Below are 16473 nucleotides of genomic sequence, written 5' to 3' on the forward strand. Positions count from 1 at the left end.
CAACACACCCCGCTCAAATAAAAAAAAAAAATTCAAGAGAAAAAACAATGAAGAAAATAAAATGGGAAAAAGGTGGGGGGGAAGGAATTAAAAATCTCATCATGGAAGCTGCAGTAGGACCCAGCAAGTCACAATGTGAACCCCTTTGCCCATACACTACTAATTGCAAGTGTTCATTGCAAATGGCCATTGGTCTGGTTCGAGGCCCCTGCTTTCCACTGCATGTTTGATGCTGGGCCCCCCTTGGACTCTTCCTGGACGTCCTGCTGGCATCCAGTGTTGTGGATATCCTGCAGCTTTGGGATCTGTGGGTCAGGTCCCTTCATGTGCTGAGCTTTTATAGTTAACAATGAGTCTCCATGCCATTTTTTTGTGAGCTGGCAGCCCCAAAAGAAAAGTCCATCTACACAGGTGAAGAAGCGTGTTAATGAGCTGGACAATACATCCTTAGAAGTCTGATTTTTAGGTACTTGATTCCTAAAAAGGAAATGCTGTGCTTTCTCTAGCAAGGTTTTCTAATCCATTAGCTTTCTGGTTATCCTGCTCTGTTTCTGTTTGTTGGACTAAGGGATCCTACAGTCTTTTTTGGTTCTATTTGTTCTTAAGTAGATTCTTCTTTCTTCAATTTTGGGACTTAGTGCCAAGGAAATTCAAATAATTGTTTTGACAAGGCATCTTAAGCCGTGAGATAAAACAAGTAAATAAAATTGTGGAGTATGTTCTTGTCAGTCATGTCAGTATCTCATATAAAATATTAGTAGTGCTCAGTTCATCTAAGGCCATATCTTATGTGTAAAATTCTATTGAAAAATAGACTAGCCAAATCTTTAAGAACACCGAGTCAATGAATAGAGATGTGGATGGCTGTCACTTACTATATTCCATTTGCTCATTTTCTGATTGGAGCTAGAGAAGAAGGGCTTTCATTTGAATGAAGTTTAGAAAACATAGAGGAAAATATGAGCACTTGTAAATTTCAGCTGAACCATAACCTTTAGGTGTTTGTCTTTGTTTATTCTTGGCAAAATGTAACACTAGTTTAAAGATAAAAAGGCTTAAATGGGCTGTTAAAATCTCCTTGAACTTCAAAGAGCTTTTAAAGTGAACATTTTCACATTTTAAATAAGAATGAATGAATCCATGTGGATCAAATTTCCTTAAGTTGTACACACATTTAGGAACTAAGAAAATATACATTAAAAGTGAATTTCAGATTTTTATTTAACTCTCCATTAGTTGTCAATAAGGCTATAGCATGTAAAACTTAAATGTGTCTAAAGCAGAAAAACACGAACAGGGAAAAGATGAAAGATGACACACTCACTTTACCCTCCTTATACAAATTCCAATTACTGGGGTGGAGAGAAGGCTCAGTTGTTAGGAGCTTTGGCTGCTCTTCCAGAGGACTGGAGTTGGATTTCTAGCACCCATTTGGGAAATCACAATCATCTGTAACCCCAGTGCCAGAAGATCCAACACCTTCTTCTGCAGTCCAAAGACAGGCACCAGGCATGCATGTGGTGCACAGAATTAGATGCAGACAAAACACCCATCCACATAAAAAAAAAATCTCAACAGCACCCCAAATTATTTGTTGATTTCCTGACTGTTTATGAAAATATACTAAAAAATGATGCTAATTTAAATCCTTTACTAATCAAGAATCCTTAAAAATAATGAAATAGTAAAGGCACCAGAATATTTATAGGTTTTTATAACATACCAAGGAATGCATTACTTACTTCAAGCCCACATGTGTTGCTGAAGAAGACCCACATCACTAAGAGTGATGAGGAGAAGAGAAAGGGGAGGAAGATTATGAGCTAGTTTTGGTCACATCTGGAACTGAAATCAAAACATCTGAGATTTAATTTTCAAATGATGAGAAGACTGTGGTTTGGCAAGCTAGAGTTCTGCAGGGCATTCCATGTACCTGGCACTGTCAATCAAATCAATTCAGTGCACATTTTTGCATCTTAGATATTGTAGTGTACCACTAGAAAATAGTCCCTGGAATAGTAGACACTAAGAACGCCATTTTTAAGAGGCCTCTTGCAAAGCATGGGATCCTGGAAAGAAGCCAAGAATTCATTGCACTTTCTTGACTCAGTTCATTTTAAGCTCCTCAAATGGAAAGACAAGATAAAGAATATCAAGAAGTTTTTAAAATAGCAAAAAAAAGTCCCGTATGTCCAATACAAATTTAGTAGAGATATTCATGCTTAAATGAAGTCATCTATGTCACAGTTATTATTGTATATAATAATGTAGTATATGTACATGTATTATATATGTATATGTTTGCATGCATTTGCATAGTAAATAATAGTATTATATTTGATACATTGGCTTCTACAGATGCCTCTACACATTGAATAATCTTCTTGAAGATCGTTCTGTGCTTCTGAAATTTAATTAAATATGCACAATCCAAAACTCAAAATCGGGGAGTGAGAAAATAGTAGCTTAGAGCCCCCACTTCTTTACAGGACTGTGGTTGGCTTGAAAGAGAATGGCCCCCAAATGTGCGTAAAATTGAATGCTTGGTGCCCACCCATTGAACTGTTTGGGAAGGGTTAGACGGTGTGTCCTTGTTGGAGGAGGTATGTTCCTGGCAGCAGGGCTTTCAGGTTTCAAATGGTTCCCACACCATTCCAAGTTAACTCTCTCTGCCTTGGGGTTGTGTCTCAAGATGTGCGCTCTTAGCTCCTGCTCTAGGACCTGGCCTGCTTGCCTGCTGCCATGTTCCTGCCATGATGATCATGGACTCTGTCTGAAATGGGAAACAAGCCTCCAGTCAACTCTGCCTTAGGTAAGTTGCCTTGACAGGATGTCTTATAAAAAAAAACAAAAAAGTGACTAAGACAGTATTAGAGTTTGTTTTTATTTTTATTTCTCACGATAATCTAACATATACTGTAATGTGCTTATTGCTTTCCTCTGGTGGTATCAGTACCATAGTTGTTACTTTGCAAGTCTCACTTGCTTTTAAATTTATTTTTCCTCTTTATTTGCTGTTATTTTTTGTTTGCATTTCTCTTCCCAGTGTGATGCTGTGGGTTAGAACCCAACACTTTCAGTTGGTTAAGTGGATGCTTTGCCACTGAGCTAATTCGTTGTCCAGCTCAGCTGAGAAAAACAGTACCTTACTCCACCCACAAATGAACAACCCTTAAGTCTTAGCAGATTTTTTTAACTACAAGTATAGAGGAAGTGAGAGCCCCACCTGACAGCTCGGCTCCAGGTAGGCCTGGCTGAGCAGGTAAGGAGCTTAAATGCAGCCTGGTCTGTTCCTGTCTACAGAGACAGCAGAGGTAAAACTCAGCAACATGTTCTTCTTCTTTGTAGAACTGTGAAATTATTAAGTAAACCACAAATCTCACAACGACAAAAAAAACCAAACAAACATTTTTTAAGAGTCTTAACCATCTTGAGCTGCTATAACAAATGCTGTAGATTTAGTGATTAAAGCAACAGGCTTAGATTTCTTAAAGATATGATCTATATGGTAAGAAAACCAGCTGTTTGGGGTTCAGATGATCTCTGCAGTAAGGACACCAGCTGTTTGGGGTTTAGATGAAGATCCTCTTCCTGGTTTGCAGGCCTCCAAGTTCACATTCACATGGCTGAAGGAATGTAATTTTTTTTCATTTCAATTGTTATGAGTACACTAATACCACTTGTGTGGGATATATATTCATGATCTAATTCACTTTCTGGTCTTCAAAAAAAGTCACAATTAGCATTAGGTGTGGATTTCAGCTTATTAACTTTACAGGAACATGGCTATTCAATCCACACCAAGCAGAAATAAAGGGGAGAAATCTACTATGAAAGTATTCATTTATTTTGTGTGTAAATTTTACATGTGTATTCATTTGTTTAAAGTCATATGATGTTAACTTTTGAAAGTGAAATTTGGAAAATTATTTAATTACCTGAATTTCGCACTGGAAAAATTTAAATTATAGCTAAAGGGAGAAATTCTGATAATGGAGTAGCCTAGCAGATATGAAAATTTGAGGCCTAAATAATCAAAACATAAGTAGACAAAGAAATGGAAAGTGGTTGAAATACAAGAAATAAAAATAAAATGTTTATAGTTGAGCAATACAATAGAATGATTGAATTTTGACTATTCCTTATTGGGAAACAAAATAGTTATCCACAAAAATACCAAACCTAGGTCTGTAGAGTCATTCTTGATGGATATACACGGATCACAAATAGACACACTGCTGAAACTATTTCAAGCAATTCCTGGTTGTTTTGATGCACATTCCTCCTGTGTTCCTGTGGACTGTGAGTCCATTCAATGGCGGTTGGTCTATCATTACTCCTAATGATATTTTAAATGTCTTTTTCCACCTCAAGGGAATGAGATTGACTTAGCAATGAATGTTCAATGACTACTAATGAGATGTTTTCCTCCTTTGCATCGAAACAGTGTTATTGGGATAGGAAACTGACTTTCTCTAAGTAATCTTCCATCAGATGATAGCCATTTGCTCTATTTTCCCACCAAGATGGGTATAGCATTTAAGTGATTAGTGCTAATGATTTGAAGGAGCTAAAAATAATTACAATCATCAGCTGCATTGCCAATTATGATACAAGCATTGTAATTAGATGTGTCTCTGTACAACATTACTTAAAAATTCTTCATCAACTATTTTTACTGAGTTGTGGATAAAAAGCTTCCTTTCTGCTAATGCCTCAGTTAGAAAGATGTTTAGAGCACCTAAATAGTATGTATCACATTTTCCTAATGTTTCTAATTGGGGGAGATGAGACAATGGGGGGTGAAGGCTGTTAAGACTGAAGAAGCCTCTTGTTCTTGTTGGCAAAACAAAGCTTCATTCTGGTCAGGTACTCTGCTTGTCATGAGCACAGCAAGGCTCTGCATGTGAAAGTGGATAAAACAAACTGTGAAGGTACACTCTTTAGAGATGTCTAAGGGGAAGCAATGTTTCAGAATGAGAAAACACTTGGTAAGACATCTATGGATAGCACTGACTGTTTAAAATTAGGTTACTTTGGAAATTTTGTGATATTAATATCTAAAATATAGTTAAACCTATCTTAGCTAAAATGTGTTCTTAAAGTTTGAGAAAAAATTTCAGTTGAAATCAAATATAATACAGAAAATTAATATATAATTTCCTTAGTAGAAATGAAAAAAGTAAAATATGAGCAAGTATTCATTTTAGTAAGAGGAATAGTAAGGACATAAATGTGAAAATGAATCTTATTGATTATAGTAACCATAGTTTATAATGAATTTTTAGAATTTATTTCTACTCTTTAGTAGAAATCTCATATCCTTTGTCAAATATCTACCCAACATCACTTCATTCATGGATGCCTTGATCACTTCTGTTCAATTTGACTTTCAGCTCTTGAGTTCAGCTCTTTCTAATGTCCCATGTCAGCATCATCATACAGCACTTTCATTTACCATCTTATTTAATTTATTATAAAGTTCTCAGTATTCACTGAGTATCATTATTAGAGAGAGCCTTTTGACCATAAAAGCCTGAGCATATTAATTAATCACTCTAATTATTTCAGGATTTACATGACACATATAATGAAATATATAGTGGACAGATAAAAGAATAATAAGAATTTACTAAAACCAAGTTTGACTTTTCTCTCCAGTGGAAGATGGTGAAATAGGTACCAGTTTCCTTCGTTCACTGAATGAGCAACTGGCAGAAGATGATAATAGATAAGTCAAAATGGGAGGAGTCATCCTATTGCTCAGCATGAAATATGAAGAACAAAGCTTTAGGAAATGAAAACAGCTGTGGATAAGAGTAAACGCATCCTTTCTACAATGCTATCTCTTTGCATACAACACTTGGAGGCTCTTCTCCATATGACCATAATAATGTTCAAAAGGCAGAAGGAAAGAAAGTCCAATAAAAGTCAGGAGTAATGGTGCAACTGAAGGTGTGGTCCGGCAGAGTACGAACAAAATTATTCTTAAAGCTTATCAAAATAGTGATCTAAAGGAATTGAACCACACAGCCAATACATAAAATGTATCCTTAAAAAGTCCTAGAAATTCAATCTGGAAGCAGGGACGTGTTTCTGTGTATGTATGTGTGTATGTATGTGTGTGCTACTATTTCTGGGAATCTCTATTGCTTAATGGTGCTAAACCAGCAGAGGTACAACATATATACACAAAAGCATGTCTAATATATCATAAATTATGTATCTCATAATACAGCATGCAGTGCTATATACAGGAAAACATTAAAATTTCTCTTACCCATCCACAAGCATACACTCTTCCAAAACTCTTGCTACAAGAAAATATTAAGGTTGTGTCACAGTCCTGTTTTGTTTTAAATGGTTGAAAAAGCAGAAACAAGGAAACAAGGGAGGAAGGAAAGAGGAATTTGGTATAAGGGGATTTAGATTAAACATTTGTAGAGAAGGAGGGAAATATAACAGGTCAGGTACCGCTTGCTTTTGGCTACAGAAGTTATCATGGGTGAGATCTGCACAAGAGAGTTTTAAGGAAGTATTGCTCATGGTATGTGATACAATATAAGAGCTGACATCACAGTGATTCCAGGAGCCATTCAGAACAATCTACAATAACCTTATGCTTATGGCTCTGTCATTGTTGTGCTGTTGTTTTATTTGGTTCTTTTGTTGTTTGCCCCCCCCCATCAGTTACAGTCTGGGACAGATCATATATTCTTATGCATACTGCTTCCTCTCACCTTCCTTCATGTCTTTAATCCATAGATGACCCCTTAAGAACACATGCTCTGTGAGTTTCCTTAACACAGAAAAACAACCATGTTTGCAATACACCGTATAAGCTCCTGCTCATCTTGAGGATACAATACATATTTCATACTAATTAAAACTTACAGTTATAGAGAAAAGAAGATAAATCTTTAAAAACAATAGATTAAATTCCCCTTCCCCTGCCCATCCTTGGAAGTGCTAGGTACTCCACAATAAGTTATATGCCAGGACCCAAGGGAAATATTTTGAATGCACAGTATAGAATTAAAATTCATCTAACTACTAAACTCTATGTTAAGTAGTCATGCAATTCCTAGAGAGAAAATGATGTATTAAGTTTTACACTGTCTTGTGTGTTGTTTCTGTTAAAAATGGAATGAGTAAGATTTGGCCTACATTTTACAAGGTTTAGAAAATCTAATTTCAAACTGCATTGCACTGTATCCAGCATAAAAACAAATTTATTTATTTTCAAAGTAATTTTATCACAGATATAATGGGAAAAGAAAGAAATCAATGTCTTTATTTCTCCATGAATTTAAAATTTTTCTATGTAGATTTTGTATTATGGTAGGTGAAATTTCTTAGTTGGGAGCATCATTATACTTTCATTGAAAATGAGTAGTTTACCAGAAATATCATTAGAGAGGTCATTTACAGTCTACTAAATAGATAATTAATTCAGCAACATAGAATTGATTCAGTCACTGCTAATAGAAATATGTCAATTTGTCTTTCAGAGCAGTGATTCTCAACCTGTAGGTTGAGACCCTTTTGAGCACTGCATATCAGATATTTACATTATGATTCGTAACAGTAACAAACTTACACTTATGAAGTAGCAATCAAAATAGCTTTATGGTTGGGGGGTCATCACAGTATGAGGAACTGTTTAAAAGGGTTGCAGCATTAAGAAGGTTGAGAACCACTGTTTTAGAGTCTATTGATGTCTATATTTCAGACAAATAACTTTATCATTGATCAGTTGTTCATGTGACTTGCTTTGGGAAAAAATTGTTGCAATATTCTACAACATAGGCTTGAGAAGCTGAAGGAAAGATTGGCATGCAAGGTAAATTTCTGAGTTTTCTAAGAGATCAGTAATTTTGCAGAGGTCCTGTACAATCATAGATGGATAATGCAGTTTTATAAGGCAACTGCTCACCACTGTTGAGCTTGAGAGGATAGTAACATGAAACTCTCTTTGAGTGATTGCTGTTTTGTGGGAAACAAATCACAAAGCAGTGTTGACATCTGAAATAGATAAAAATCAGCCAAGGTATAATGAGAGCACTATCAGTATTATCACTGTTCACTGAAAAGCTACTTTCGGGGGTTGTACGTGGATTCAGTAAATTATACTCATGTTTGTTATGCATGAAAATTGAATCTGATGGTGAGAGTAAAACCAGATGTCCCCATACCACATAAGTACAACCACTAGTGCCAAAGCAAAGCAAAGCAAAATAGACCTAATTAGAAAGTAGAACTGTGTAGTCCTTCATTTTCCCTGGTCATTCTATTCCTCCACATTCTACTTTACCTGTGAAAAATAGGAAAATGCTTAAAGTTGCTCTCTGTGATCTGTTTGGCCCATTGTCTGGTACAGATTTAGGTGTCAGTTAGAATGCATACAGCTGCAAACAATCGCCCACACTACCTGTACCTAAAGGGGCAGGTGTATCATATTTATACACTGCAGAAAGCTAATGCACAGGTATTTGGGCTAGTTACTATATATTCCAACATGGTTGCTATCACAAGCATTCTTTCTGTTAGAAACAAACACAAATCCAGAAGCGCTATCACATTCTGATTTTGTTTCAGATTTGCATACACACGTGTGAGCCACAGAATGGGAAAGCAAATATTTAGTATTTCCCTCTGTTACAGTGGAAAACTTAATTAGGCAAAAAGAAGTAGATGTTTATTGTTCTACAGAACTGAAGAAACAGCTATGTGTGTGTACTGAGAGCCTTCCCCAAACTGTGTTGTCAACTTTTGGATTATATTTATTTGAGAGATAAAAATGTCACCACTGCCTGGGTGATGGTAGCAAATGCCTTTAATACCAGCACTTGGGAGGCAGAGGCAGGCAGATCTTTGTGAGTTTGAGGCTAGCCTGGTCTACAAAGTGAGTTCCAGGACCAAGAAGGTCAGGGTTGTTACACAGAGAAACCCTGTCTCAAAAAACAAAACAAAACAAAAAAAACAGTCACTATTCAAAGGCTTTCACCTTGCAGTTTTCTTATAATAAAGGGAATAAATATTATTTAAACTGTCTCTCAAATGAAAGCTACTCTGAAATTAGTTTTATTGGTTTTACATGAGCACTATTGCTTTTTTTTAATTTGTGAAAAAAATGAGTTTGAAACAAAAATTTCAAATTTTATAGTAAACTTTCATTGAAGAAAATTTTCTACATTGCACCCAAAGCATTTACTGATTCTTTTTGTGTATGTAGACTTATAACCATTGCATTGTGTTAATTTGCTCTCATTTAATCAGTCATCCATTGTTGAACATGGAAATTCTTGGAATCATTTGATATTGTAAACATTAACTTCTTAAAATAAATATATTTATTGTTCACATTTTAAAAGGTTTACATAAGATGAAAAGAAAGGTGCAATTATAATGCATTTAGGCTAATTTTTCAGAGCTAATAAATATCCATTTCAAACCTAGTAATATCTTAGAGTATTTATTTTTAAACAGCTTCATCACCAAATATGTTTCCAAATGTTGGGATTATAATGACATTTATATTATTATGCTTACTCTCATACTTAGTTTTTTATCTGTTATTGTACTGTATATCTTTATTGATTCCAAGATGTCTTTATATATGAGACATGCCTTTTTCTGTGCTACATATTAGATATTTAATATTGTAAATATCTAATATTTGTAAACACTGCAGTATTGCATACTACAATTATTTAAACTATTTTGGCTTATTATGGTATATTTTGCTAAGATACAGCACAACACACACACACACACACACACACACACACACACACACACACACACAAACACACACTAACACACCAAAAATAAACAACTGCTGAGTCCAGCCCAACCTTCTCGGACAGTCCTTGGTATAGAAGAGTGTGTATTGAGAAAAAATAGATATGAAAAATAGAAACATAGATATGAAAAAAAAAGACAGAGACACAGAATAGGTTCAGGAAGGCTCTGAGTCAATACCACAGTCGCCCCAAATTTATTTCTTATGGGCTTTTTATATACCAGTAAGGAGAGAGGCAAAAGACCTCCCTCTTTCAAGGACACCATGGTTCAATGTACAAAGTACAGACAAGTGTAAACACTTCTCTAATTCTCAAAACATCTAGCAGCCATGCCTTATCGCAAAGCATCCTGTAATTAGGCCTTGAAGTATAAGACACCTGGTAACCATGCCTTAGCCCAAAACATCATTTTGTGCAGCCTTGCAGGGCAAAACAAGCACAGACTTTCTGACCCAGAGTCAAGATAGAATAAGGCCACACTACGGAGTCTCTGTGGGCCTCCACAGATTCCCATTCTTTATAATATAAAGGATACCTCAGACCCCTCAGATGACTGAGCCTGTCTTAGTTCATCTTCTTCAACCATCCAGTCTTGTTCAACCATCCAGTCTTATCCATCATTGGCACATGAATTCCTCATTCATTCCTGTCTTAGGTTGAAAGGTGGTTAAAAAGCACTTACCCATCTTTTTTGACTACCAGCCAAAATCACAAGTGAGGTGTGGGGCTAAACTCTATGCAGCTCTGAATCAACTTTCCATTGAGTTCACACATAGCTTAATAAACATAGACAAGAAAATAATGCCTAGCAATACACATGCTCCTATAGCTGCAATACTTCCTAATAAAGGAGTAAAGGATGACCAAGAATGGAATGGTCTTTTTAAATTGGTCCAGGATGTCTACAGCAGTTTTAGCTGCATCAAGTCTTTTAAATCAGTAATAAGGACTCAATAGCATCATATCAAATTCCTCTCAGATGAGCCCTAACCTTTTTCTCATCCAGTAACACTTTCGTTGTAAATAGGCGTGGACACAAGCATTATCAGGTAAAAGCCACAATTCTAGCATGATTATTAACAATGAACACACAATTGGCTAAATTACAACTCTCTTGATCCATTCAAGCAACAAGAAAATGTTTTTGACTTTCAGTTGCTCCAGTCCCTGAATACCAAATAGCAGCAAAACTTTTGTCTCAACTCATCCTTATCAGTGTGGGAGCCTCTTCTGTACCTCCAATTTGATGTCCTGACCAGTCTAGCACATTGCCTCAATGCCTCTATAATAGTGTTCAATTGCTCCAATGAGTCTCTTTCCCACAGGGGGCAAATATCTGAGGCAGCTGTTCCCCAGGCCTTCTCTTTCCTTTGGGAAATCAGCAGATGAATACTGTACTGGCAAAGGTGACCTCTGTGTCCCAAGATGTAGTATGGATAAATGGCCAAACACCAGTCACAAACAGAGAGGCATTCCTTGGACAGATTCAGAATAATTAGAACTCACATAGGTCTATCAGGTCTATCAGGAAGCCGGGAAACATTCCTTTCCTTCCCAGACTGCAGGATGTAACACTGGAGGATCAAGAACACAGGTTTAGCAAATCTCATTCCAGTTCCTCTGGAGGAGCGTCAGCAGCTACAGTATCATCAGGGCCAGCATTCCTCAGTTCCACACACTGTAACAAGTGCTCAGGCAGCCATTGAGCTTCATTTTCTTCCTGAGAAAAAGCAAAAAGTGTCCTTGACCCCATATTAAAACAGGATCAGGACCCTTCCATAATCCAGTGCAAGGATCCTTCCATTTCACCTGAGCAAAAGTCACTCAGACAACATCATGCCAAAATCTATCCATGGAAGATTACTCATGGGCATCTACATTCAAAAAATTCAAAATGAAGAGGGCATGATTCAATGCTTTATGCAATGACTGAAGGTATAAATCCCCCCTAGAAATTTTTTGAAGTTGCAACTTAAGACTGCTGTGGGCTTGCTCAACTATGGCTTGTCCTTGAGGATTATAAGGAATGCCTCTTTTATGTTCAATTTGCCATTTGGAACAAAATTGGTGAATGCTTTATTAATATACCCAGTTCCATTATCCATTTTTATAATTTTAGGAATCCCCATATATGAAAAACATTTTAAGCAATGAGCTATCACATTCTTGGTGGCTTCCCCATTTTACACAGTGGCCATCAAAAACCTTGAATCTATTGTCACATGCACATATTTTAATTTGCCAAATTCCTCAATATGAGTAACATCCATTTGTCATAAATAATTAGGAAGAAAGCCTGGAGGATTTACCCCAAAGTGAGGCACAGGCAAATACTGTGGGCACACATCTAATTACTTAACAATCTGATGAGCAACTTCCCTGGTAAGGCCAAATTGTTTTCTTGAACTTCTGCTATTTTGATGATGAAGGGCATGTGACTACTGAGCCATTTCTACCTGGGATAAGGTGACCATCCACGATAATTTATCAGCTGATGCATTAACATCAGCTATAGGACCAGGAAGACTGGAATGAGCTCTAGTGTGACCCATAAAGCATGACCCATTTCTTTGATGAATGGCATCTTGAATTTGTTGAAATAGCATCCTAACCTGACCATTACTAGTCCCAAAGCAGTGAACAGTTTCTATAACTTGAAGGGCTCTGAAAATATGATGACTATCTGTATACAAATTAAATGAACTATTTACAAGAAGCTTGAAAACCATAGTCACTGCTCACAATTCTACTATCTGAGCTGAAGCTGGAGTTGTTTGTACTATGTAACCATTACCATTGATAATATAAGCAGCTCTCCCATTGGAGGAACCATCGGTTAAAAACTAGCATAGCATCCTTTACGGGATCTTTCATCACACCCTTAGGAAATATAAAGGAATGCATTTGGGTAAATTGCAACAATTGATCAATTGAAAAATGATTATCAATTTGGTCCAAAAACTGAGAAAAAGCAATTGCCCAAGAACCATTATCCTGAAACAACCAATCAACTTGTTACCTAGCTAAAGGAACACTGACAGTATCTGTGATGAAAATATCACCTAGATTCTATCTGGCTTTTCTGTACTAAACAAGCTGCTGCTTCATAATAAGCGTTCAAGACTCAGGCAAGGAAACAGGCAGGTGTAACCACAGCAATGGCCCAGCTTGCCCTAACACAGCTGTTGGAGTATGTCATGTTGGGGGCACATGGGTTTCGAATGGGTTCTCACAGTCAGCATAGTGAACCTGCTGATGTGGACCGGCATGCTCCACCTGAACCGGCACCTGTCTATCAGCATCTGTAAGATACCTGGGGGAACCGGGCGTTGGTGGCGCACGCCTTTAATCCCAGCACTCGGGAGGCAGAGCCAGGCGGATCTCTGTGAGTTCGAGGCCAGCCTGGGCTACCAAGTGAGCTCCAGGAAAGGCGCAAAGCTACACAGAGAAACCCTGTCTCGAAAAACCAAAAAAAAAAAAAAAAAAAAGATACCTGGGGGACTGGGATCCCTGTTCCCCTTAAGAATCTCCGGTAGACAACTTCAAGTAGGGCCACAGCCACTGAATATTGCCCAATAAATTTTGAAAACAATTCAAAGTTTGCAAGCTATCTTTCCTAATTTCCAATTTCTGGGGTTTAACTTCTTTAGAACACAAAATATTTCCCCTAGGCCATTCTAATCCAACCATGCAGTAGGAAGAGGAGTGCCCTTCTGAGAAGAGGAGACCTGCAGAGTCTCCCAATTTTTGTGAAAGGGAAACTACTAAATCTCTCAAGCCCTGAACCTCCTCCTTAGTCTCATCACAAGGTTTCTGCTCCTCAAACTCAGCCTCATAGTCAGGAATGAACTGACCATCAAACAGTTTATAAAGGCATCTGCATCTTGCGGTTCCAACAACTCTAGATGCAGCTCAGGCCTGCATCCTCAGTACATCCAGATCATTCACTCAGACTCATGCCTTCACTCATTCTCACCCACAGGACATACCCAGATGTTCACACTTTCAAACTACTTTCTCAGACCTAAAAAAAAAAAATAAATCACAAACTAAACCTTCACGACTTAGATACTTGCTGCAGCCCTAACTTTAGCTCCTCTGGCTTTTAACATATCTTTAAACAGCTGTCTACTATTCCCTTGTTCTATATTTACAATTTACTCCTGAGAACAAGTCAACACACTACCATTTCTTATCCGAGCACTCACTTCAGCTTGTGGTGTCCATCACTGGAATCCCCTGTATACCAGGCCCCACATTGGGTACCCTCTGCTGAGTCCAGCCTGGCCTTCTCGGACAGTCCTTGGTATAGGGGAGTATGTACCAAGAAATAATAGATATGCAAAATGGAAATGTAGATGTAAAAGTTAAAGACAGATACAGAATAGGTCAGGAGAGCTCTGAGTCAATACCACAGTTGCCCCAAGTTTATTCCTCATGGGCTTTTTATATACCAGCAAGGAGAGAGGCAAAAGACCTTCCCCTCTCAACGACACCATGGTTCAAGATACAAAGTACAGACAAGTGTAAACACTCTCCTAATTCTCAAAACATCTAGTAGCCACACCTTACAGCAAAGCATCCTGTAATTAGGCCTTGAAGTAAAAGACACCTGGTAACCACGCCTTAGGCCAAAACATCCTATTATACAGCTTTTTGGGGCAAAACAAGCTCAGACTCCCTGACCTTGATGGAGTCAAGATGGAATAAGGCCACACTATGGAGTCTCTGTGGTTCCCCCCCAAACAATACTCACACACAACGAACAAATGAGGCCATGGCTGGGCAAGCTTGAGGCCTCGAAGCTCAGTCTCCATACCCTCCTAAAAGTCAGGAGCAGCAACAGGCATCTACAGGCCTAGTGCTAGAGATGGCCGTAAGGAGCAGACCGGGAGATTCCAGGGCTGCCAGCCAGCAAGTCTAACAAAGTGCTGAGCTCCAGGTTCAGTGGAAGACTACCTAAGGTGAAGAATAATAGAGAAAACACTTGTCATCAGTCTCTGGCCTCCTCATGTGCATGCCCCCACACACAGACAAAGGGAAACACAATTTTTAAAAGAAATAATATAAAAAAAATCATCAAAAATTAAGAACATTGAATTAAATTCTATGTAATCGTGAACATATAATCACTTAAGGCAAGTCAATCAACACAGGATACCTTGCAAAATTTAAACATTTTCTTCTATCTTAATCCCTAATTTTAAGTGGTTTACTAGAAGTTTGACTAGTTTTAAGTTATGTACTAGACATGTGACTGCCACATCTGTGTGGCTCTCCCTTTGATTGTTTGCATTCTGATATCAGATAGAGAGTACTGTCCTCATGCGTCACTGTTACTTCAAAGCCCAACTTATTGAACACATGGGTGTCTGCTAAACTGACCATGTTTCCTTGGTCTGTAGCTACAGGAACATGCACATCCCTTGTACCCTCCTTTTAAATTTTGCTATTATGTTTTCAGTACATTTTAGTGATACCTTATGTCTATCGATCAATGAATCCACTTCTATCATCTTTCTCTCTTGTAACTCTCAAAAATAATTGTAGAAGAGGCAGGATATATGGAATGCAGCACCTGCAGAAAGAAACAGACTTGAAGAACCCAGGCTCTGTTCTTTCCCTCGGTACTGCATTTCAGATCTTTTCCTGTTCTTCTAGCACACACCAGAGTAGGCAACTTCTGATCTGAGTTCACTGAGCTTCAGTGCAAACAGAAAATGGGAGGGTAAGACTCTATCCATCCCCAACAACTTTTCAGAGCCTAGGGGACTAGGTGATAATGAATCCTCTGCTTCCCTTGTCCCTTGCTGATTATAAGTAAGTAATGAACTTACTGTTATTATTATACATATGTCTGCTTCATTAAGAACAGAAAGTTGCTAACTAGTACATGATGAGCATGCTTCACATGCAGCATGAGTAGTCATTCATCCTCATGCTTCTTATGTTTGCATTCCCCTGTTAGCTACCACATCACCACTCTGTCCCTGTCCCCTTCCTTCCCCTCTACACCCCCTTCCTCTCTTAGTTTGAATGAGAATTGCCCCCACAGTCTCATATGTTTAAATACTTACTCCTCAGTTGGTGGAACTGTTGGAGAAGGACTTCTATTCCCCTGGAACTGTGAACCCACATACACCTGACATCTATGAGTTACCTTGGTCATGGTGTTTCATCCCAGTGATAGAAAACTAAGTCAGAGTTAGTACCGAGGAGTGGGATATTGCTGTGACAGGCCTGCCATGCTGGTTTTCAGAGATGTAGTGGTACTTGTCCTGCCCATGACCTTGGGCCATCCAGCCCAAAAGAGGCAGTGTGTCTTACCTGACTACATGACTTCTTGATGTCTTACCTGTGTACATGACCTCTTAAAAGGAAAGAGAGAGGGGTCACATTCTTCTTCTTGGTGAGATAGAACACCAGATGGCCAGGTGCGTTCACTTCTAGGCAGAACAGAGGATGACTTTAGTTGTTTACACGGTTCTGTATTTGTGAGTGTATTTTCCCAATTTATATCTTAATAAATATCAGTTACCCATTAAACAGACTCATGTGGATTGATCTTCACATAGAGGAATGTGGAAGACTTTGGGACTGTGGACTAGGAAAATGATTGCTCACTGTAAGTGGGGTTTAATGGGCCATGCAAGTAGGAGCTTGGAAG

Source organism: Peromyscus maniculatus, chromosome 3 (assembly GCF_049852395.1).
Source record: "Peromyscus maniculatus bairdii isolate BWxNUB_F1_BW_parent chromosome 3, HU_Pman_BW_mat_3.1, whole genome shotgun sequence".
Taxonomy (NCBI): domain Eukaryota; kingdom Metazoa; phylum Chordata; class Mammalia; order Rodentia; family Cricetidae; genus Peromyscus; species Peromyscus maniculatus.